This window comes from Puntigrus tetrazona, chromosome 7 (genome assembly GCF_018831695.1).
Source record: "Puntigrus tetrazona isolate hp1 chromosome 7, ASM1883169v1, whole genome shotgun sequence".
Lineage (NCBI taxonomy): Eukaryota > Metazoa > Chordata > Actinopteri > Cypriniformes > Cyprinidae > Puntigrus > Puntigrus tetrazona.
Genome location: NC_056705.1, coordinates 18,359,695 through 18,386,228, shown reverse-complemented (window position 1 = coordinate 18,386,228; position 26,534 = coordinate 18,359,695). Strand labels below are relative to the sequence as shown.

At 37.6% G+C, this 26,534-nt stretch overlaps 1 long non-coding RNA gene across 1 annotated transcript; it reads left to right on the top strand.

Annotated features, from left to right (window-relative positions):
* Positions 1-217: 217 nt before the first annotated feature.
* Positions 218-25,313, top strand: LOC122349130. Its single transcript, XR_006251422.1, has 2 exons — positions 218-400; positions 20,378-25,313. It is a non-coding gene; the product is annotated as an uncharacterized LOC122349130 (long non-coding RNA).
* Positions 25,314-26,534: the final 1,221 nt, after the last annotated feature.

The window sequence follows — 26,534 nt, the reverse complement described above, 5'->3', positions numbered from 1 at the left end:
TTGAAACAAACACCACACTTCATCCATCACGCGATGCGAGGATTCATTTTCTCTAAGCATCACAGTCACATTATGGCACACCGAGGCCAAAATAACCGGTTCGCATTGTCTCACAAAGTAAACACCTTGTACAACAGAGTCAACGACACCATGGCTTGAAGGATCAGTTGGGCCACAGTTTTCAAGTTACTGTCATGGGAGTATATTTCAAGGAATGCTTCATGCAACTATTTGTCTTCATCCCTTTACCAAATGACAATGCATCCCTTTATAAAAACGCTGGCGGAAATGTGCAGCACGGAGGGGAACGTGAACTTGGTGGACTTCATGCACAGCGATTTCTCGTCCTTTTGGAGTGCACGATGACCACTGAGCACGCGCGGTGCTTTGCAGAACCCAGGTAAGCAATTTCAGCGTCAGGAATTTGCACAGTCACGCAGCCATCGCGTTGTCATCATACACGCTCAGTTTTACCGGCATCCAGGTGTTTACACATCTGCGTGGACCCGCTGGTTGTCTGTTATGGCTAGGAGCAGGTGTTCCACGTGATCTCAGCATGCATGCGATTTCCACTCGTGTTTTCTCGTTTTATAATAATATGTCAACAATGTCTTGAATTGCTTAGCAACAAGGGGCTTATTGTCAAAGAGACGACTAACTGTGCCGTGTTCCCTCGGAATCCAAAAATCCTCATTGCTCATTAAGTGTTCCGAGCTTCATTCTCTGATGTCATAATAGCTGTTACCATTTTTCGTAGACACGATAATTAGCATTTAATCTCCAGTAAACCGATATTTTGTCATTAATAAGACATAGTCTTAGCACACAACTATGGCCTCCCTCGGCCTGCTCATCTCTCACAACACGATTACTTGGCCAACGTGTACTTGTGTAAAATATGCATACCCGATATTAGATTATCGTAAGTGCCTTCTGTGTCATGTCAATCTAGTGCCTTGTGGGCTTGTTACAAGAAAGACGGTTGTGTAAGTTGATGAAAAAATGAACGACAACTGGCATTTATCAGCTGTTAATGCTGTCACCTCTATAAACTATGCACACTACGTACAGTGTCCCTTTTCAGCAGTGATCCTCTTACAGCTTGTAGTAGATGCACTACTGATAACGAGTTGTATAATGACATTAAATTACAGGCAAACCACTCCGCCTTTTGAGCGTGTTATTATTGTCTTCATGATGTTTTTCAAATCTTTTAATTGTAAAATAGACCTACTTTGTTTATGTACGTTCCTGGTCTTGTTATGAACAATTCATTGGTACGTTTTATTAAGAAGGTCTTCACAATCACGTTTCACACACCACATTTCATAATCAGAATGCAATAACTTTCCCTTGCTTGCTTTTCTGATGTCACTTAGGCTGCACAGATTGTAGGATGATTTTAAACAGTAGTCTGATACTTAGTCAACAGTTCATCAAAATTGTTAATCAAAGACAGTAACGCATTTTGGTTTTAGGACTTTGATGAAAGATTTTGATCCACTTCACTGTATATTATTTGTTAAATTCACATCTAGTAAGTCTTGCTAGAAAATTTAGCTCTTTTTTTATTGGCAAATATCATGTAAACATCCTGTTAATGCATCTATCTATCTATCTGTCTATCTGTCTGTCTGTTATTGCATGCTTTATTTTTTGATTGATCTTTTTCATAATGATTATTTATAATAGACTGAATGATCAGTACGGAGTCAATCACCCTTTTACGCTTTACCCTTTTAAAGATAAAAAAAGAATTATTTTCATTTTTATATGATCTATTTTTCTACACAAATGAAATTTGATACATATCTCACGTTTTTGTTTGCTACGTTAAGGTACTGTATTGGCTGTCCCACTAATATAGTTACACAAACAAAAAAGTGGTGGTCAGTATTCTTTGTACTAAGTCTTTACGTTTACTGTTGAAATCCGAAATGATATTCAGAGTAAATGAGGATATATTGATGGTCCTTAAACATTATGAGATCCTGCTTGCTGAGTCATGCAGTACTTTTGCACACATACGCACAGGCACTCATATTCATGATAACCCAGGCTATTAAGCACTCGTTTACAGGTTAATGTTGCATAGCCTGTGGAGAGGTGTTGCGCCAGCTCTGTGTCTTCATTTTCTGCTGTAGTTCATATTGGATTGCACCAATACTTCACAGCACTAGTTATTTGCTGTGCTGAACATTTCTAGAACGTTTGGTGCTGGCTGTGAAGTAATGACTGTTGCCCGTCTTGAGCTCTTTTAAGTTTCTCTGGGCTTAAACGTTGTTGTTAATGATTCATTGCATCCAAAAGACGAATCTGCTTCAGCTTCAGAGGATATTTTCTGAAAACAATCTGTTGTGCTGCAGTCCAGGCATTTGTAAAATGGATACCAAACTAAAAGTTGGCTTCTTTCTCAGACTTTATTATCTGGCGTCTTTTTATCAATCTGTCTATCCCTTTTCTTCTCAGTTCCTTCCATTTGCCTCGTCTTCTACAAGGCGGTAGAAACCTATCCCTCCTTCACTTCTCTGTAAAATAACTTGAAGAACCACAGCGTCAGAGACTGAAAAACGTAAAAAACGTAATTCCTGTGAGATCAGTGGACTGTACAGTTCACAATGCACGTTATTTGTTTAAAGTGTAGGTCCATATGTGCACACCCGCTTGTCTGCGAGAGTGTAATAAATCAATAAAACCCTTTCCCCACATCACCTTCATAAATATCAGGCTCAATGCCACAGTAAATGGATATTAAACTAGATTTCCTAATATCAATCACCCATGACTACGAAAGACATTTTGCCATATTGATAGATCAGTGTAACAGCACTCATTCCCATAACACAGACTCTCTGTAATATCAAGACTGGCATTTGAACAGTGTGGAGAGCCAGAATAATGTGGCATTAGTCCAGCCGAAAGCAATCAGCATCACTCCACTCAGGGCATTAATTAGCTGCCGTGCGTGATGTGTGTAGTATGACAGAGAAGTGTAGCTGTACTTGGCTTGATCACCGTACCCACACATACATTGGGGCTTAGTGGATGATGGGAAAGTAAACAGCGCTATAGATTAGAAACGGAGTTGGCACGACAGATTTTTCACTCTGTAATCCCCTCATCTTCTCTCAGTAGAAACTACAGCGTTGTATGTGTTAAAATCAATTGGGCAGAAAACACATGCTAGTTACCCTTACGTAACCTTAAAATTAGTGTTGTCCTCTAAACCGCTGTTAGTGTCAAGTGCATTGTGTGGCCCCAAGCACAGGTGGTGTGACGCGGCTGACAAATTAGCATTACTCCTTGTTCTATGTAAAGCAATGTTTAACATCTTCATGACATAGAGGTGCATGTTCGTGCTCGGAGGGGTGCAAGCTGGGTTTTTAGGATCAAAGGGGTTGCTTGCGCTAGTGTACAGAGAGTTTTGTTTGGATGGTGTCCAGCGCGTTCTTTCATCATGTCCCTCAGCTAAGGAAAAGTTCAGTAAGGCAGTCAGTGATGTACAGTGCAAAAGGAGTAAACACTGAATTCATGTCGCTTTTAAAATATTTCTAAACCATTTAAAAACCTTCAGTTTAAGGACTCATGTGGTACAGACATTAGTTAAAATGTGAGTTTTAAAAATACATGCGAGTGTACACATGTTAATCATTATTTCAAACAAGATTTTTAATTTGTTTCTGAAGGGATGTATGTTGCATTGTTATGGGAGTGTTTTTTTGGAGTTGCATCACATGGCATTTTACAACCTGAACTAACCTTGCCTTGCTATGCAAAGGTCAAATCATCTGATATTTTAAGAGACTTATTGACCTTGACACACGGCGCTGAGGTTCTGCAGGGGTTCTTTCTGTCATATCGTTTCCTGTTTCATGTTTTTTCCTGCAGAATTTTTCTGCAATGTTGCACAACATGGCTTTACTCAGCACAGTTTTCACCCTACATTTCCGATTTTATTTATAAGGGTAAGAAAATCCCCCAGCAAAACAAATAATTTCATTTGATTACCGAAATAAAAACACGTCCAGCATAGAATACGCATATTCAAGTCACTGTACGTGTAAAAGGCATTTTAAATAAATTATTTGTTAGGACAGAAAATAAGTTACACTTCACTGACCCAAGAGCATATTCAGTAAAAGATTTAGTGCTTCTAACAGAAGGGTCTTTCACCCTCAAGTCATGTCTGCTGAGGTTTGTACACTCATATTTTCCTGGAATACAGACAAAGTGACTCTGCACCTGGGTGTGTGGAAGAACAGATTTGATGAACAAATATTCATGTTCTTCTGCTTATATTCCATGAGTAAAAATTAAAGCTCGGTTCTATTGTTGTCAGCATATCCCTCCTTGATGTGTTTGTTTGTGTGGTTGACTTGTCATGGGCACACGCACACAAAAAAACACTTCCCTTCAGGGTTTAATAACACTCCCGTAGGGCAGGGCACTGGAGGTCAGGACGTGTGTGTTGCTGAGCAGTTCTGTCTTGTTGGGTTGTGTTTCTTTTATCTGATGGCTTATGCCTGGAGGGTCGGGGTGGATTGTCTGTACTAATAGGACTGACCCCTCTGATGAGAGGCCCAAGACGGGACACACGCAATGGGACGCTCTAGCAAACTTTATGACCTTAGCAGAGGTCAGCACACCATGTCTGTCATCTGCATTCGCATACAGCATGAAGAAGAGCCAGTGATTGAAAAAAGCAATCAAAAGACAAATCCAAAAGCTCCTGAAGCTATTTAGAAAATCACAACCTCCTTCATTAGCATAGCGTGTGAACATGCAATTACTGAAAACATTACCATTGTAAATGAAAAAGGTGTTCTTCTTTATCTGATCTGTCAAATTGTGTTGAATTATATGTGTACTAATGTGTATGTGCACTTCCTTAACAGTAACGTGACCGATGCTTGCCCGAGTTGTTTTTCATTTGACCGACATACGCTTGAGAACACACTTCAGTAATGGTGAAGGAATAGGATATGCAATTCAATTGAATTCCGCTCTGAGTAAATCCTGTTCTCCAGATATTGTAGAAAAAATGAGTGATGCTTCAGGACTGCTAAATATGATAAATGGTACAATCTAGATGCCACTAGATGTTTCAGAAGACTACATTTGTTGTCAGTTTCAAATAAGAATAAAACACTAATTAAAGATAAAAAAGTCAAGATTGAAGGCAGCACCTAACAAAAGACATCACTGGAACACGTAACATCATTATATCATCATCACCGCAATTGAACTTGGCCTGGGCTACAAAGATTTTGGAACAGAAGAGACCTCAGTATGCTATTCTCAATATCTTTTTAATGGATCTGTTCATTTATATATATGCAGTTATTAGAGTTGACAGCAAGTCGATTTGATTCACAGTTCTTTTACAGGTTTCTTAAAAGACTTCCCCTAATGTATTTCAAGCAAGACAGAAAAGATGGACAGACCTTTCAAGCCTATTTACTGCAGCAAAAGTAACTTGAAAGGAAAAGCGTTTTGTACTAAACACACAGGCTACTTAGAACACAGCAAATCATTTAACAAAAGCATTCGGTCTGACACGGGCTAAAATACCAATCGTATATAATGAAATATACATAACGTCAATGTAAAATAATCTCTTCTTTTCGTTGTTTTGTTTACTTACAAGTCACATCAACAATCATACCTTTATGTTGCTAGTAAATTTGCACGGTTTGTATTTTAGAGTTAATAATTTAAAGTAATTTTTTCTGCTTTTAAAAAGTTAACAGATGTGAAAAGAATCATGCATGTTCAAATTTATGTACATTCATATGAGGTTTTATAAACTCTGATATATATTAGACATACAGTGGGTCGTTGGGACAGACATATTAAGATTACATAACCAGCCAAATATACTCACATTACCCAGTTAGCTCTACTGTAAAAAAATAAAATAAAAGTCACTTACTGTGAATAGGGCATTTTTTTTTCAGTAGTGGCCATTGCAATGTGTTGGACCAACTAAATCTATGGTTTGAACACACCTGTAGCAGTTACAGGTGGCAGAGTATTGGCAAAACAAATGATTTGTTACAGCCCTAGTTATTAGTTACATCACTGCAAAGACACATTTCCCAAATGCATAAGATCGAAACATACAACGATTCAGTTTCTTGTCCTTCCTTGTCAAGTTATTCAACCATCCATTCCTTCCAAATTACACCATCTTTCAAGTCGTGACATTGTAGTGTCCTGGGGAGGTACCGTGGCCTTGCTCTGCATTATAGTCTCCAGACCACAGAAGACACACACACACACACGCTCATCAGGAGAAAGGAATTACAAACGGGACCGACTGTGCCCCGATGTAATTCCTGCTCTGTTTGGTGGTTATAGGCTGACAGCAGAGCTAAGCGTTAGTCAGTGACCTTCTGACATTCATGCACTCTGGAAATACAGCATGGAAACTGCTGAGCTGTAAATGCAGTATACTGCTGCACAAGCAGGGCCATCATTTCCTGCATGTTGTCTATGGATCTTATGATATAGCAGCTGAAATAGTATTTCAACTTCTAGCGTTTGCCTCGCATCCTGGCCGCGTTTTACAGCTATTTATATTTTTCCTCTGTGCTGCGCAAGGAAATCTTCATTGCTGTGATAATACTGGTCTGAATGTTTATCTTGGTGGGTTTCCTCTGCTTTAATTGGCTTGTCATGCTGCCCCCAGAGAGCAGGCAGAGAAACTGCAGTTTAGGCCTCTGGAATTAGCCAGCATTTCCTGTCTCTCCGTGGGACAGACACACTGCAGTTATTATAAATGTAGACTAATGTGTTTTTGTATCATTATGTATAGTTCTGTTGCGGATGGTATCCGTGGCTTTCTTTAAAAGCTTTTTATTCGCTTTATTTTGTTGTTCTGCTAACCAAATGTTTAATGTAGGTTTACCTGTGGAGAACCATCACAAGGATATAAATCTGCTTTGGCAAAAAAATGTTTCCCAGTAACGGTATAAAAATGTATTTGTTGCTCTGGCGATGTGGTCCTTAATGAAAAACATCTCAATGAAAAAAATGTAGTTTAACAGCTGAGGCACTGGCAAATTGAGGCGTAAATGATATATGATAATCCCATCTAGCTTTACAACGTGGATAAAATAAAGTGGCACCATAACCATTCACCTGCTATGACATTTATATTGAAGTTGTTTTTGATTCTTCTCATCATAAATGCAAGACGTGTTTACAGTAATTCGAACTACAAAGTAATAACTCCAGATTAATCAACGCTCAAATGAGAAATGCAATAAATTAAATCAAATTATTGATGTATTAGAATGTCTGTATTGTATTTTCTTGATTGCTTGTATGCAGTCTCTGTCAAACTGTGTCTGCAAACTTTACATATCAATTCACATGAATCTATTTCCACCCTAGAGTTACACAGAGACAGATGGATGAGGCCTAGCAAGATGATTGACTTCTCCCTTGTTGTTTTGTCTGCAGGAATGGAGGGAGAGTTTTCCTTTCCTTTCCATTCTCTCTCGCTTTCTCTCAGCCTCTGTTTAGCTATAGAGCTGTCTTAGTTTGGGGGGCGGAAATGTTAATGTTGCCATGGAAACCTTAGCTAAAATCTATTTTATGGTACTAGCTCCAGAGCTATGTGTGTGTGTGTGTGTGTATGTGAGGGAGAACGAGAGAGAGAGGACTTGTGTGTTGTTTGATTGGAACGATGTTTTCTTTATTCTTTTTTTGTTACGTTTTTATCCAACTAGATGATTTGTTTTAGATGATTCAGCATAGGCAGGGTTACTATTGTGCAGAGGTGTTTTTACCAAAGGAGGCTGTGAATGTTTATTTTGAAGGCAGTGAATTATAATAAGCGTATGCTTGATTTTGATTTTGATGTGAATCGATTTTATTACATAGTAATAAAAATTCTAGCAATGCTGTAATAGTGATAAAAAGTCAAATTAATATTAAGAATGAATTGTGGTAACAAATTACTTGAAGCTTTTATAAATAATGAATCATTGAAGGGTTATTAAAGGTATAAAGCATTATAATTATTACTAATGTAAGTCGTAACACATTATATCTTGTCGTAAATAATTGCGACTGAATTGAAAATGTATAGTGTAATATGGTAACTCTGGTTAATTTTTTTCATGAGACTAACTACGTTTATCATGCATTATACATAAAGGCTTGCCAATCCTTGTAAACGAAAGTGAGCTCAGCAAAGGTCATCGTGTCACTCACAGCATCAGATATTGGCCAATCTCCACTCTCTATGTAAAATTCTGTCACTCATAATAAAAAGTAATTTTGGTGGCTTAATGCAAGTAATGTCACAAATGCATCACATCATGCTGTTCAATAGTAAAGCTTAGTCGTTAGATGTGCTGGACAAGTAAGTCACTTAATGAGCTCATATTTTTATGGCCGTGTCCAGAAAGATCACACTTCCATCATTATTAGACAGTCACTTTAGGAGAGTGCTTGTATGTCTTGTTTGATTCCCTCATGTCACTTACATCAAGTAGAAATCAGCCAGAGTTTAACTATCAGTCTTGGCACTGCATTATGTGCATTATGTTCCTAATAAAGCTACCAGTCAAATGCCAAGAAAATCCATTTATGTTCTTGCCAAAGACTGATTTTTCTTACATTTGGCACATGGTGAGTATAAATTTTGATTTCTGGGCACATATATACAAAAGGTATGTTTACACAGAACTGTTTAATGAGCTGAGGGGACATAAATATATTTGCAGAGTAATCACAATGGCAGGAAACAGTGCATCACATGCAGAATTGTTGTCATGAGAAAATATAAGGTGTAAAAAAAAAACAACATACTGGTTGTCATGGCAACAGCAAAGTTTAAGACACAGAAGGAGGAAGGTAGATTTCTACACTGTCCACAATGCTCATTTTAACAAAGTCACAAATTTTCTTCACAAGCTCATAAAACAATCAAACATTATTAGCCCTTGCCACTGGAGGAGCTGTGGCCCCTGGCTCTCCTTAAATGCCTGTGAGATGCAGGTCTATTCCCCCTCCATCTCTCATGCTGTGTTCTCTCGCTCAGTTACCTGGGTATTGTTTATAGTGATTCCATATTCATTGCAGTGTGGCAGACGCCACGACTCGGCTCATGATATCTCTGCCGCTCCCTCAGGCTTTGCTGCATGCAACATGTGGAGCACTTAAGTGCTTTCCTGCTCCTTACTGCTGGAGAGAAGGCTAGATCCCTGAGCACGGCTCATCACGGCAGCTGCTGCCCTCTTTCCGCATGGATTTTGACAAGTTTCTCCCTGTCGCTTAAATAATGCAAACTCTCTTGCCTCAGCTTAGCGCAGTTAACCACAGTGACACTGTGTGTGTGATTTGTGACTGCATCTTTTGTTTTGTATGTTCTGACTTTTGCCTGTTGTGATACAGAATTACATAATTAGCCGGTTTGTGTAATGCAGATAATTGAGCACCAATTGTAAAAATATTGCTAATATGAAAAATTTACTCATGTTTATGTTCTTCCAAACCTGTATGACATACTTCCTTGTGTGGAAAATAAAATATTTGAAGTTTATATAATCTATAACTGAATATAGTTTCAGTTCCCATTGACTTTCAGTGTGTTTTCATATAATATATGTATATATATAAGTCATTGGGAACTGAATTTGATTACCCACATTCTTCAAATGTTTTGTGTTCCACAGAAGAAAGAACATCTATAAGTTTTGAATGACAAATTATGTAAATTACGACAGAATTTTCATTATTGGCTGAACTAGTAGTGCGTTAATGATTCCAAAGGAGCAGTTTCATGTATCCTGCACAATGCATCATGGGCTATTTTCTGGCTATTTCACTTTTCTAATCAGTAACAAAATACTAAAGAAAATATGTTGTGTTAGACTTGATTTTGCTCTTCAGGGATTGATTGGATCATGAAAAGTGGAATGTTACAAATCAGAACGGATCTAGGTAGTTGGAGTATGAGGGATTAAATTAAATAATTTTAAATATATAAAATATGTTTCATATTATTCTATCCTGGTGCAATGCAATATTTATAGGGGATCGTATGTTTTATTATATGAACCTTCTTAAGATTAATAAAGTGTAAAATATACTTTAACTGACAAGCACAAAACAAACGTTAAAAGTTAAATTCACAATTATCTGTTTAATAAAAAATCCTCAGTTAAAGTGTCATGATTTCAGATGGTTTTCTAACTGTGCAATTGTTAATCCCTCACTTTTAGACACCACTAGATTCCTTTTACCTCAGATCATTCCAGTATATTATTGTTTAGCTTTTGCCTGAGAACATTCGTTGTCTCTCCGGTGACATTGCACTTTACATCTTGCTTGTGTCTCCCACCACCTAGCTGCCCTGATTTCATTTAGATGAGGCTTGAAAAATGGCAGTAGACCGCAGTGCTCATTGTTAGCTTGTGAGGGAGATTTGTCTCAGTCTAGAAATACCCTTATGCTTCAAATACCAGTGTAGATGAAGCAGGCTGTATAAGAAGTGGATTGTCTGACCAGTAAAGCAAACGCATGACACTTTTAAGCAAGACGTTTCATAAAATGATGTTGACATGCTGTAAAAGTGACATCGCTGCTGAATAGTGAGCTAAAAAGCAGCGTGAGCAGCACTAATGTGACAATAGAGTCTAAATGTCCATGGCATCTGTAAATTGGTATATATAATTATACATATCGGTATCGTCCTAATTGCAAGTTCTGACTTAATTGCTCAAAAATATTTATACTTTAAGGATTCTTCTTTATTCTTCTATATTCATCTTTTAATTTCTTTATCTGTATAGCCACAATATATGCATCTACATGTGATTTATTCATTTTTATTAGCTTGACGGCTAATGTAAATGGCATCTTGAGCCCTGAGAGTATTCATTCATCTGTCACAAATTGCAATAACCAAACACGAAATGCATAATGTTATGCCTCGCTGCATATGACAGAAGCGAGCGTTCGTGCAACAGATAGTGTCAGGTAAAGCATTATTGATTTGCGCGCGCGTATGCGTGTTTATGTGCGTGCATGTATGTGAGTTTGTGTTTGGAGGAGGCAGAGAAAGCATTTTAAGTCCAACGACTGTGCAGCTTAGACGCTGACAGCTGAATCATAGGCTGCTAGGGCAGAAGGAGAAAAATCAATGGCTTTTAAATTCACTTTGTGAGGTAATATCAAAGGCAGTGACTGTTGAATCGCAAATAAGTACATGGCTGCGTGCAGGTGTTATGCAGGGGCCGGGTGAAGGGAATGAAGTGTTATGTAGAGGGTGTTTTCAGCATGCACTGGGCAACAGCATGATGAAGATGCCTGTCGCTGATAAAAACTCTCTGAAGACCTCCCACTCACCTTCACTAAATGCTGAAAAATGTCTATCAGCTGCAACAGCTTGAAATCTCAAGCTGACAACCCATCAGCATACAGTATTGTTGTTGTGTTGGTTTTGAATGCTAATATGGTTCATTGTTGGTGATTTCATCACTTGCCATTTAAAAATTGTAATATTGAATCTTATTTATTTATTTTTAGTTTTCTAAGGTATGCATTTTGGGGCAGAACTATATGTGTTTGATGGGTGGACTGTTCGGAAAACCTGTCTGACAACAGTCATTATTTTTCCCATTCTGTTTGGTGATGCTATAATGCATACATGACACACTTCTCTATAAAGGGCATGTTTTAGAGTAATTACATAGGGCATAAAATATAAAAAAAACAGTTGGGTGTTGGCATTGTCTTTTCTGTTAGTGACACCTTCTGTTGTGTTCTGCAGTTTGTCATTCACCAACTTTTTGAATAGAATCTGATCTCTTGTTGATTTCATAAAACATATCGATTTGGGTGAGGCTGTGGTTGAAGACGTGTCATGAAAGTTTTCTTTTTTATCTTAAGATCAATTCCCACTTTCACATTCCAGCCCTTGAGCAAAGCATGTTACCCTATGACGGTATCTATACACATTCAAGTTTACTTGACACTGTATAGTTTCTTTTCAGTGGAACACAAAAGAAGTTATTTGGCAAAATGTCCAGGCTGCATTTTTTCATAATTAGGGCCACTGGACTCTAAAAATACAACGAATGGATTATATTAAAATATTCAGAATATTTAAAATCAATACAATAGCTTTTTTATGAAGTACAGAACCTACATTGACTCTTAATCATAATTAATCACATCCAAAATGAGTTTAGATAATATATGTGTGTGAACGGTGTATATTTATTATGTATGTACAATGTATGTGTATGTACAGTTATTATGTATTATACATGCATGTGTGTGTGTATTTATATATACGAAGTTATTATACACAGCACACATATAAAAATAAAATAACACTTTTATTTTAATTGTGAAAAATTAAGCAAATATTGACAGAAAAGATTCAAATTTTGCAGCTTATCTACTCATGTGCACTAAAGTTTAAAGAACCATGTACTGAAGACACTGACACAAAATAAAAGTGATCATTAACCTGCTTGTTCACAGGCACACTCTAACTTGCCAGCATTTGTTTTATAAGGACAGCAGTAGCACAGGGTATATTTAATGTAGTGGTCTGTGACATTGTGTTAGTCTTGCATTGTACCCCCACTTGCTGGAAGGCCAGACGTGTTTCTCATGGCTGTACAGCGAGACATAATTGGCATTAGGCAGAGCCCGTCTGAGGCATTAGATCTGTCTTCCTCTAATAGGGATGAAGGTCATTGGCAGCATAAATCTAGCGCATGAAAAGAGATGAAAACGGGCACGGGATGACTGCTGATATCATTTCTGTTTCAGATATGTCTGTGTGATTGATGAGGCTGAAAGCAAACAATAAATCTCCTCTCAGGTGAGGAGAAGCAGCAAGGCAACTGGCACACTTGTGTCCCTCCTTTAGATCACCTGCAATCCATTTCGGCTCTGAATGATCAGACATATTGGCATTGGACTATATCACAGATAGAGGGAGGTGTGAATCAAAAGCAGACACTCTTGGCATCTGCATGTTCGTTGGTTAATGGATTTATCGATAATGATTATATAGTCTGTAAGTGACACTATGCAATCTCTGTCTTATAGATCATCCAGCACCAATCACTTCTATCGATCTTCCTTACAGACATGCAATAAATTAACTCAGAGAATGTTACACACAGCAGTACCATGTTAGCTCACAAAGCTCTGACCTAACCTGGGTGGTGTGGGGTAAAAATGTTTTACATCGATTTTTACACAAAAAATTTTACGCTGTTAAAAATGTAAATATATATATATATCAATAACTCCATGAGTAATGGTTGCTGAAAATTAGCTTTGCCTTCATACAAATAAATTAAATTTGAAATACAAATGCAATAGAAACAGTTATTTCAAATAGTTTTATTATATTTATCGTATTTTTGACTAGGTGGGACTTCTTTTTATATATTAAATATATTATAAACATAATATTTTGGATACAATAAAGTAAACGTTTTTGCATACATAATAATGTGTGTGTATTCTGTATATTTATTACGTATATTTAAAACACACATGCAGTATATGTATGTGTTTTAATATATTTATATCATTTATACGATATAAATATGTGCAGAGGTGTAAAATAAAAAAAATTGTATCAAGTATTATAAATGATTTGTTTTCACGTATCAAGCACACACACATTTCTACTTCAGTTATGACTTTCATACTTCAGTTATGAGTTCACCAAAGTAGCAAAGTTGTGTTTTGCCCCAAAAAAGATGATTCATTATTGTTTCTGCTTTGATAAAGCCATTAGCTGTGTAATATATTGGCTGAATGCACAAGATTGAATGCAAATAAAATTAGTGATGAAAATGTAAATATAATTTATATTTTTGTTGAAATGTTTTTTTTTATTTTATTAAATACTTTAAGTAAATTGCCAAAAAAGTGTTTAAATGAACATGTTTTTTGTTTAATTGTTTAGTGATGTTCTTACTAGGAAGTGGATAAGTTTTATAATATGTCATTATATGAGTAGGAATTTGGACTCTAACATATAGATTTTTTAAAATCTTATTAATTACATGATTTTCTCATTAATTCATAAAATTAGTCGCAAATAATTATATAGCAATATTTGCTGGGAAAAAGCCCAAATAAAAAAAGATTAATTATCCTTTTATCCACTACAGAAACCATGCAACGTCAGCCAAGTTTTATTTATAAAATAAAATATTAGTATTTACAATCTTCTTACATACGCCTACTGTTTCACTTAAGAAGATACTGATTCATTAACAAGGGCCGTATGATTTTGTGTCGTTTTTGAAGTGTCATTTTTGGATGTGCCATACTTACGTTATACAAAGAGAGATTATTTAGTTTTAGATTAATCTGAAAAATGAAAGTCATTAAATTGTTATTGCTGCAGTATATATGTGTTTGACCTGTGTTATTGCATTTTGTTTAATTTTCTCCTTTTAACCAAAATTTTGCGCATATGTCCGTCAGAAGAAAACTACTTTTAATACTTAATTACAATTTAAAGTTGTACTTTTTTACTTTTACTCAAGTATGTTTTTGGCCAGATACTTGCACTTTTAATTGAGTGAAATTGAGTATGTTTACTTTCACTACTTTTTACACCTCTGAATATATGTAACATATTTTTTAAGTATATAAATGCATGTGTATGTGTTTATATATACATAATAAATATACACAGTACACACATATATGCTTATTAACTATTTATTTTTATTTTATATGTTTTGGATGCCCAGAACTAATATGTAATTTTGACGAAAAACTGAAGTGAATGCAAATTACATACCAGCTCACAGAAATGTATACTAAATACAGCTTAATTGTGTCTTGAATTTTTTATACAGGTATTTAAAGTCGAGTCCAGTGCCAAGAGAGAATGCTGAATTAACTGAAGCTTGATGATTTAATTGAAACATCATTTTACAGAAGAGTTAGTCAGACAGTGATGTCCTTATTTGGACATGTAACTCTCAAGTGTTTATGTAAATTTCATGCACACATCTGTTTGTACATTTTATCATTTTGTTGCTAGAGGGAGAGTGTACAATTAAATCTGTTAGACTTTATCCATTTTTACTATTCCCCTAATTTAAATCTATTAATAAACACTGCCTCAGAGCAACACCACTGACAAGTCTTTTTTAACGTCATTCTGAACATTGCCCTTTTTAGTCACCATGCTGCTACAAGAACGTGTTTGTTAACACTGCCAGAAGCATCAGCTAAAAATGGAGTTTAATAACCCTGTACAAGCTAAAACGTCCATGCACTGTCACAAAATTGGTTGCTCATCCACTTGGGGAATGCACTATTTGGTTTTCCTGAAACGACGCGGCCGGTAGAAGGGTATAATGGCAAATAACCTCTAACGACAGCTCTCTGTATATTCACTTTGATTTGGGCATTAGCCTATGAGGAGGAAAGATAAGAAAAATAATTTTGTTTGTGGTCTTGAATAATTTATCGGTTGTCTTAACTACTTTGTTTCTTTTTTTTGGCTAAATGTATTAGCTAAATTTGTGTTCTTCCCATTTTAAATATTTAGCAAGCTGGGTGTGTGTGTGTGTGTGTGTGTGTTCGACATGGCCAGTGCACTCCGGTCTCATTTTTACCCTGGTAAATGCACACTAATATTGAAGGTCATGCTTCATTGTGCAACTGAATTAGTGAAAGGGCTTTAAGAGCTTAATACAAAGACTTGTGTCACATTGCAGGTTATACAGTGTATATTCAGCGTACAAATGTATCTACAAATGGTTTTACATGTGTTATATTTCACTCTCCGACCCACTTAGTTTACAGGATTAGAGATGTTTGTGATGGATGAATCAAGAAAGCGATCTCTAATTGTAAATGCTCTGCTGTCAAACTCAAGGCTGTCCGTAGAGAGAACGAAACTTCCTCTGATTAAAAGTCGATAATTGCTCGACAGAGCGTAGCGCCTCATGTTGCCGTCTTCATTGTCTCGCGGAGACCCCTGATGTACCGCCGACTTGGTCAGGGATCGATTCTCACTGCCGTGTTCTCGATCAGAGGCATTCGGTGAAGGAGAAGAAGGCATTCTGTTTAGATGCCTTAGTTGTACGTGGTTGTGTTTGTGCCTTGTTTTGAGGAGGCGGAGGACGTCTTTGCTTTAATGATGTTCCATAGCCCCCGCCCCCGTGAACGGGATGCCGCTAATTCGCACTGACGGTCTGTCATAGAGTCAGATGACTCAGAGGCACATCAGGCACATGTGCCTCCATTGTGCACCCCCCCACCCCCGAAATCAGAATGCCGAGGGTTCCAGCGTTACACTCTGTCACATACTTACTACATGCTCTGCCTGCTACAGGGACGCCAGCCAAGAGAGGCATAAGAGAGAGAGAGAGAGAGAGAGAGAGAGAGAGAGAGAGAGGGGAAAAAAAACAACAGCAGCTATGTAGGCATTCAGGCAAGCCAAAGAGAGATACATTGCTCATTGCTCAGGATATATTTGCAGTGATAAATGATGTGGATTTCTGCTGTGGACATTTTGTTTTGGACTGAATGCGTGCGATGGTCTTGTCGCGAATGTTAGGTATTAAAGGGAAAGTTCACCCAAAACTGAACTTTCTGCCATTGATTACTCACAAACCTGTAAGATCTTCGGAACACAAATTAAAATATTTTTGATATTTTTGAAGGCCAAAAAAATAGGAAGGACATTGGTAAAATAGTACATCAGTGGTTTAACTTTAATTTTATGTGATTAGTACACTCTCAAAAAATAAAGGTAGAAGAACTGTCACTGGGACGGTACCTTTTCAAAAGGTACATTTTTGCACCTATTAGGTTTAAGTACCAAAATGGACTCTTTAGGTACAAACGTGTAACTTTAGAAAAGGTGCTGCCCCAGTGACAGCTTTTGTACCGTACCTTGTACTGAGTATAGTAAATCTCCACCACCTGCTTTTAGATGGAGTGGCGTTGAGCCGTAGTTCACTGACAAGTTACGCAATATCACGTTCACGGTCTGAAAGCTCATGGATTTCACCAAACATACCTTATTTTGTGTTCTCAAGATGAACAAGGGACTTACAGGTTTGTAATGGCATGAGGGTGACTAATTAACAAAATAATATACATTTTTAGGTTAACTATCTATTTAAGTCGTTTTTTGGTAGAAAAACGAACAGATGTAGCCTATATATACTATATTTATTCATTATAATTTTTGTGTCACGGCTGTGTTGACATTGTCTGATATTGCTGTTTCTGCTAGTGTGATATTGCTTTTGTACAGTTTAATAAACCAAACAATAATAACAACTTTTTGCTCCGCTCAAAAAAATTCATTTGTAATTAGCTATCCAACACAATTGCGTTCTGAATTTCTGAACCAAATCAGTGTTTGAAAAAAAACAGTCGAGTAAATGATTCAATGACTTTTGAAAAAAAAAAAATGAATACGAATGAATGATTTAGTGGCCTTCTCTTAAAGACAGTAACTTAATTCCTTCTTGAATTAATCAGCATTTTTTCCTAACAAATTGGTCAATAAATTATTCACTCGTCACCAACTACCGGTGTAATGATGAGATCTGCAGAAAGATTCCCATCACTAACACGCACAGGCACAGGCTAAGCTAAGCGAACCAAGCAGTGAAAAGTCCTAGTACTGTTGGACTGTATATGAACAATCTCAGAAGGCCACTCGTTCAGTCGGATTGACATGCATACATAATTATGAAGTTCGATTTTGGTTACAAAAAAAAAGGTGCTGTAAAATAAATGTTAGTTCTAAATGTAAACGTTATCTTTCTTTTTGTTACCTTGACTTTTATTGCAGCTGTTGATTCAGTCTGTACAGTAAATCTGAGCGGTGCAGCTTCAGCCTCGTCAGAGTTCATGGGATTTGTGGTTGTTGTTGGATCCCTGTTCACAGCACAGAAAAGACTGTGTGCAGGAGCGCTAAAATTAGCTTCGGAATGAAATGTCTCAGAAAAAGGAAAATTGGACTCAATTACTGGAGAATTCCTTATTCAGTCATGTTTTGACCTCTCCTGTGCCAGGAAAATATGAACGTCGTTTAGTAGCGAAAGAGAGAGGAAAAAAGAGGAGAGCAGCAAAGAAAGTCAGAAGGAGAATGTGTATGTTAGTCGGGGGCTCTGAGGGGTACGCTTGTTTCCAGTAGCGTGAATCTACTCAAAATATTACAGATTGATTAGACCATATGCTTGGCTGTTTTTATACGTTTGACTTCTCAGCACAGAAACAGATCTCACACATTTGATGGCTTGCCAGCCCGACGCTGTGCCAGTGTTTGTCAGTGTTTATTTATTACTTCATAGTGTTTATTAGAATTTCAGCTGTAAGAAAAGAATTAGAAAAACAAACAGGCATTTCAAGTAGCTTAGACATGCTTGCTGAAGACTGTCCTTCAAAATAAATAAGTCTATTGCGCTCACACTTTCAGTTATTCACTACTCAACTACACAACTGTACAGAACACTAATCATCTTCAGTTCTTTTATATGTTTAAATTCCATTGAGTTTCTTCTGTTAGACTATGTTATTAAAATACATTTTTTCTTGTTGTACACCGTTAATTTTCGAACGATTTTGAAACATCTTTTATTCTCACTGCGGCTGCATTTATTTATTCAAAAACATACGGTAAAATGGTTATATCGTGAACTAACTAATGGTTGAGGTTAGGTTTAGGTGTAGTGATATGGTCAAGACTAAAGTTTTGGATTAAAATGTAGTTCCAGGGTCACCAAAATATGTTGACCTGGAAACACATCTAACTCAGCAAAATGTTGATGTGCATGATTGCAAATTTTTTATGCAGTCTTTACTCCAGTTTTTAGTGTGACATTATGCTTCAGAACTGCTGAGTTAGGGCTCTTTTATTTTTTAATATTTTTGAAAGCATTTATGTACATTAGGAATATTTTTTTATATACAGGTATATATATATATATATATATATATATATATATATATATATATATATATATATATATATATATATATATATATACATGTCACTTTTGACCAATTCATTAAAAAATGAGAGTCCCTGGCACCTGTTTTTTGTTTTGTTTAGCTTTTATAACTGTCAAAATTTGTAGGATTTTTTCCCACATATTTTTGCAAAAGGGCCTGACCATGTTCACTGGCTGGCAAAAGCTTAAGCTTCTGGACTAGTGTGACGTGTTGGCGCTGTTCTGGAGTAATCAGCCTACATTGGAGGTTGGATTGTTCATCTGTTCTGTTGGCCATCTTCTCGGATGAATTAGCAGCCTATACAGTGTCTTGCCACTTCAGTACGTGACATGGCCAGTAGCATGTCAACCAATCACTCTTGTTCTGGCTGCAGCTGGCATTTTAGGCATTATGGAAAGCACTGAAAATGTGACGGATGCTTTCATTGTATTAGCTTAACCGGCATTAAAAGTACATGTGACTGGCATGCGGTCCTGTTGTAATTCAAGCTGTACAGTAAATGACTTAAAGTGATAGTTCAACCAAAACCAAAAATGGGCCGATATCTTTTTTTATAGCTTTTTCTCATTCTGCTTATGTTTATGTGTGTGCTAGTGTGCTTTTGATTTGAATAGCAAAGTGCACGGATGGGTAAAGGTGATGAGAAAAGTAATTTTCTTGTTATAATAATTTGAATGTCACAAGAGTACTTCTTCCTCCTGAGTAATCACGAACACTGAGGTCATTTATTCTGAAAATTTGACCTATTTATTAATAATCCGGTACATGTTTACAGTTAAAACAGCTGCATGAATTTTTCTCTGATATTATGACGATTGCATTCTGGTTTAAAATAAAACGGCATATAAGATTAAACAAAATGTTTCATTCAGCAAGGATGCATTAAATCGATCAAAATTGACAGTAAAGTCTTTTACAGTTGTTACGAATGATCTGTTTTTAATAAATGCTGTTCTTTTGAATATTCTGTTCATCAAACAATTGTGCAAAATGGAATGCATCCTGGCCTACTGTGATATCTCATTTACATGCCCAAACAGCGTTAGTGCAACATATGAGACAATGCTCTGCACCCTTCAGAGCGCTCAATTCAAGTGCTCCGTCCTTCGTAGTAAGTAGGGCACTTCTGAATGAATTTACCCCTAATCTCATTAGCTTGTAGTTGTTATTGAGTAATGGTAAAGTATGCTCTTTACAGGTGAAGGTTGTCTGGGTTAATGTGCCGGACAGGACAATCTTCCGTGCGTCACTTGACACTGCACTTCTTTGTCACTGTAAATACCGACGCTGTAATGACACGACTGAGGAAACTCTTACTTTAATTTGCTACTTAGCCAGCCAGACTGGAATAGTCAACATTTTTGTCGTTTTCTTTCTGTTGCAGTGTTGTGAGTCTTGCCTATGAGAGACTTTTCCGTCAGCCTTTGGACTCCTACAGAGGGGAACGGCCATGACTGCCAGTCAGCGGACGGCCAGTGGACGGGACGGACCCGTCGGCGCAGGTGTCACCTAAGATCCTGCCGGACATCAGATAGAGAGCGGACACTGCAGCCTCTTCGACGAGCAGTAAGACAGGAAGTCCATCATCAAGCCAGGTGTCAAACTGTTTAAGACCCGCCCCAATAAATGCCTTAAAGACACAGTACACTACATCTTTATGTAGAGGAAACTGCAGCAGGAGACTTCTTAAAAAAGCTTGACATGTTTTCATTTTTCTCTTTACGAGTGAATCAGTGTCTTGCAAGAACAGATGTGAATATTTTCTTATAATAGAGAAATATTTGTTTGGGTGTAATATTGCCACTTGTTTTTTTGTTTTTTTTGGTTTTTGTGGTAGGCCTGGTGAAAGCTGTTAAATATAAGTGAAGGGAAAGTCTACTGTCTGTCTGTGGCAGCCTCTTCCATCTAGTTTTATCTCTTTTCATTTCTTAAACCAAAAGACTGCCAGCTGGAATGGAGAAATTCAGCGGCAGTGCTCAATGATGTCAGTCTGGACGGGTCACACATATACAGTATGAATGCAGGGTCAAATCACATTCCCCTTAGCACCAGACTCATTGCTTTTGCTCAAAGCTTCAACAATCAAGAACAATCTACTTTTAGAATAGAAGAGTTGTGTCTCTCGTCAAAACACACACCTATTTTAAGGGACGGTTCAGCCCAAATAAATATGCAGATCATTTACTCGCCCTCATCATGTTATTCCAAATTCATATGACTTCCCTTTTTCTAAAAATTAGATTACTGCTTTTTGCCCATACAGTGCAAGTCAGTATGTTTGCATGGACTCAAATAATACATTTTTAATGTGAAATGAAATTTCAGTTAGACTTCAAGAGATAGTGTACACCTAAAATAAATGAACACAAAAAGCACATAAACATTTGAAAAATACATTTTAAGTCATTGTTTACATATGGTGTACATCTTGTAATTGTGCATATGTTAAAGTGTCACGTCTTCCTGGTCAATGGAGGAGACGAGGAGTTAATTTGCAAAAACTATTTTATTTTATTTATTTTATTTTATTTATTTATATTTATATTTATAATTACAACTAACACAATAAAACTCGATAGCATAATAAAAAATCATGATTTTTGAACATTTTTAGTTATATTCATATTTTTAGCTGTTTTGCAAATAAGCTCTTTGTATACTATATATTTGCTAAAAAAGCTCTTCTGACATATGTCTACTTGTTTCAATGTCTGAGCTGGATATCAAAATTTAGAGTTCATATAAATTCATTTAGCATCTCAAATCTGACTGAAATGATTTCATTTGCTTCACAGAAGAAAGTAAGTCATTTAGGTTTGGAGCAACATGAGGCTGACTAAATGATAAAACTTTCATTTTTATGTAAACAATCCCTTGACAACCCAGAGGCGTAAAACATCACTAATAGCCTTTTGAATAATAGACCTGTTTGGTGGCCTTGATGGTCTCTAAGGTGCAGATAAACGATGAAAGTTGAAATGTGGGTGCCATCAGGTTTGGTGGACAGCTGGTTATTCATTTGAGTTGGTGCATTACTGGACTGATGCCCAGCGCTCAGATGGTGAGCCGAGTCTGCTTCTCTCTGCCTGCATCCACTTTAAATATCAGAGTTTGGTATATAAATATTAACGATCAGTTCATCGCAACCAGAATAACACTACTCTGCTGTTGTGAACTGGGAATTCTGGTATTGCGGTTCAATTCTCCCCTTTTGCGATACCCTCTATAAATAGTGCCCTCAAACAGAAGACTGCAAATTACAGTGCCACACACCGACAGCATGACAATAAAGCCACATATAAACAGATCTGCAAGTCATATTCCCAGTTAACTAACACTCTCTCTCTCTCTCTCTCTCTCTCTCTCTGTTGGGAGACACAGCAACAGAAAGAGACGACGATACTCTCTCTGAAATGACTGCCCCGCAATCCTCCCTGTCTCTGTCTCTCTTTTCATCTCCCACTCCTTTCTCGTTCTTTGTCTTCTGCTTTCCCTCCTTGCCTATCTGACATGCAACCAGGCATGCAGACTTATGCACACAGTTGTCTTCTCTTTCTCTGTCCCTCTCTTTCTTTCTGTCTGTCTGTCCTGTCGGAACTACTCCGAATAGACGACGTGTCAGAATTTTAGGATAAACGTGTTCTGATCTTATAGCATATAAACACAAACAATTTCTAGAATGAACCAGCTGCTTCGTTGTCATGGAAATACATTCAAGTAATCTGTATGCAAAGTTCTATGGAAGTGTACTATCTATTTTTTTAAATCTAGCCTTGAATATTATATAACCAAAGTCGAACCCTGAAAATCTATCTATGTTCTATGTTTGGACCTCTTTTTATTTCTTGAAGAGATTTAGACCTAGTAAAAATAGATGCACATGAAACACAACGTATGTACATAAGCAGATGTCTATTTTATTGTGTCCTCAAGGTCACACGTCATTTTAGGCAGATCTACTTTTTGACTGTTAGCCTTCTCGAGTCCCGGGCCCTGTTTTTTCTCTCCTTCTTCTTAATTCCCAATGGTTTTGTGCACCTCATGGAAGCCGTTCCTGCCGGTTGCAGACTCTCTCTCCTCAGCTCTCTCTTTTTTTAGCGTGTGTGTTAGTTAGTTGACTGGACTCTCTAGCAGAGGACCACTTGCTGAGTGCTTTTCATAAACTGAAGCCGAGATCATCAGGTGGATCAGCGCCATGAAGCAACTAAACATGGAGCATTGCGTCGCGTCACATGTTGTAGATCTGCATGTGACTTTGATATGTAAATATGTGTTAGTGCTATTATGATGTCACCACGACATGTCGCTCTGTGCTCGATGCAGTGGATCGGAATGGTTTACATTGGAGAACAAAAGAATTCCTTAACATCCACGATGCGATGCGCATGGCTCTTTCATTACACACTGAGTCAACAGCCAAGAATTACCAGCCAACCGTGAGGAGACTTTGTTACCATGGAGATGCTCTGCCAGTGCTGACTGGTCAGCTGGCTTTGGAGGAAAAGGAAGCTTTGCCCTGTGAAAAAAAACCAGGAGAATTACCTGCTAAACGAGATAGACCATATCAGCACATCCTCTCATTGATTCGATCGATTATTTTGTTCATATTCAACTTGCTGCGATTAAACAGTGACTGATTTACACAGGAATATGCAATGCTACGAAGAGAAATCTATTAGATGCACAGATACACAGTATTACCATTCTGAATTCTGTTTGACTGTTAGGGGTGCACTGAGATAAAGTCATACCAATAATTGTTTTTTATATGTCAAGGCTTATAGAAAATAAATGGCTCATATTAAAATTCACTGCTTTTTTCTCTTTATACATTTTAAAACTAAAAACTAAAATGTTTTTTAGGTGGTGCGAGTGAATTTAGGCCTCACAAAATGGTAACGTAGAGAATATTCATTTTAAGATTTGCTAAAAGTGACGTTTAGCAGTGATATTGAATTAGTGTTTTTCAAAACTTCAAGCGAGAGTTAGATGGTGGAAACAAGCATGCACAAATATAGGTTCAATATCACCCAATGTCTCGCAGAGTTTAGCTCAAGCTTGTCCCGGCAAACCTAGCTGGGAGATTCTAGCAATCCTAAAAGTCTTGATTACTTTGTTTCAGGTGTGATTAACTGGGGTTGGAACTAAGCTCTGCAGGACAGTGGCCTTCTAGGAGCGGGATTCGAACACCCTGATCCAATTTATAAATTAAAAGGCTACTAATATTGACCAATATGTTGTGCATCACTATTTGATTGCAAAACAGCCAGAATCCCTGCTACTGTGTGAGAGATACTGAGACAAAATGAGGAGGATTCCTTAGAAATGCAACTTAAAATATAGCAATCATAGAACATCTGAAACTTTAGTACACCAATGTGATATTTGATGTACCGTATGAATAATAATAATAATATATATATATATAAAAATCTTGTGGCTTTCATTTCAGCATGGAATATATTGTACTCTGTGTACAAGTGACTGTCTGCTCATTGTTAATGGATTTCAGTGAGCTTACATAAGTTCTTGAGAATCATTAGGCATTTTTTTCACTTTTGTAATGGACAGAGTTACCTGTGTAACGCTTGGCTGCTCACCCTCGTCTCCACACAGTAACAAAACCGCAGGAGAACATTGCTGACTGGAAGAGATCTCTCAATAACCAGATCCCCTTACTTCTAGTGTCCGTCCTACAGCAGTGAATGCAGCTACAGGTCACTTACACAAAATCAGGCAATCGCACGTCAGAAATATGAATCTAATATCAGATCATTTTGGTAATCACAGGTGTGTATTTCCGCTTCGATGAGAGGTGTGTTGGTGTGTGTTGGGTCAGCTTTTGTGCCTCCTAACAAGCATGCAGAGGGAGATGCGCTCGGTGAGTCTGTGTTCTTTTGATGAACAATCCTGACGGCAGGAAAGTGTATAGAATCACCCCCCCCCCTCAAAGAAGTAAATAAATAAGCAGATGTTCCTCTATTCATGTGAGTTTTGGATGGGCTTGCCCTTTCTTTCTGCATGATGCTTTGGTTTTGAAAACTTGCATCCTGATTGACGATGTATTTGTGTTATTTATTTATTTGTTTTTTTGTTTGTTTGTTTGTTTTTTTTGTATATTGGAGACCCTGTATCATTTCTTTCTTTCTTTCTGTTTCTTTTTTCGGGGGTTATTTCATCAATCTTCTGGATTTTTCTACATGCATATCATTTTGTAGGCAGCAATATGAGATGTGATGGAAATGAAATTATGTGCAATGTTGAAAATTAAAAACAAAACAAACATAATATATTAAATAAAAACAAAGAAGGCCATTTTTTATCTTTCCTCTGTGTGTGTGCATTTTTGATTGAATGGTTTTGGGAATCTAACTCTTCATTATGTTAGCAGCCATCCCGCTCCACTTCTGAGACTCAAATCTCCATTTGTGCGCGTGGCAGCTGATGTAGCTCGAGTCCAGCGAGTCTCTCGCCATGTGTTGGTGCCGTCTTCGACCGAGGCCTCTGACCGAGGACAAAGAGTTTTGCCATTAAGGGACATTTTCTGCTGCAAGGGCTCACAGACTTGTTTTTGACACCTGATCCTCCAGTCATTCATGTACGGCAGCAGTTAAATATTTAACATGGAAGCTGCATGGAGCAATTACTAGACTCTTGGATTTGCTCCAGACGCAGTTGCCGAACTCCCACTGAAGAAAATGTGCCTGAGCTCACACCCTGCAAACAAAATATTCATCTAGGGGTCACACGCATACGCTCAAATGCGGCGATGTAAACACAATAACACTTGAATGCTGATGCGGTCCTTCCCCTTTTACGCACATTCACTTGTCCACACCAGTGCACCAAAATAAATGAGGTGTTAATTAGTCCCAGTCTTATCTGCTGCCGTTGTTTGACTTCAGGGAAAAGTCACCAGTGGCTGGAGGAGAGTCAACAGGTACTAGGGTACAGGTGACCTTTCTACTTTAATTATAGATCGTCCCGCTCTCTGTGGGCTTCTTTATTTACTGTAAACTGCAGAAGCTGACATGGAAAGAGACAGATTTGTCTTTGTGTGTTTGCATTCCGCCTTGAAGGTCAGTGCCTGTGGACTCTGGGCTACGGCCACAGGGTGTAAATCAGCGCTGGGTGCTGATATTTATAGACGAGCGCCCATCATTGCTGTCTGTAAAATGGGGGTGAACTTGCCAGAGGACCCTGAAACAATCTGTGAGGTCTTCCCATCTTCGCTTCCATTCCAGCTCGCAAACGCTCGGCGCGTCTGCATCGGCACGCTTACATAACGCTTCCGACGTGGAATGTCAGCTGTCACATTCACATTAGCTATGTCCGAGCGTGTTTGTTACCATTGGCCGGATCAGTCAGGGTGTATACGCTCATTTATGGTGACTGGCTCGCCAATGAGCTAGTCCCGTTTGGATACTTATGCATCATCCACATGCAAGGTCATTGAATGAAACAGGCCATGAATGTCCTTCTTGCTGGCTTTGAGTTGGGGCTTGTGGCTGTCTTCCAGGAATAGGCCACATCACTCAAAG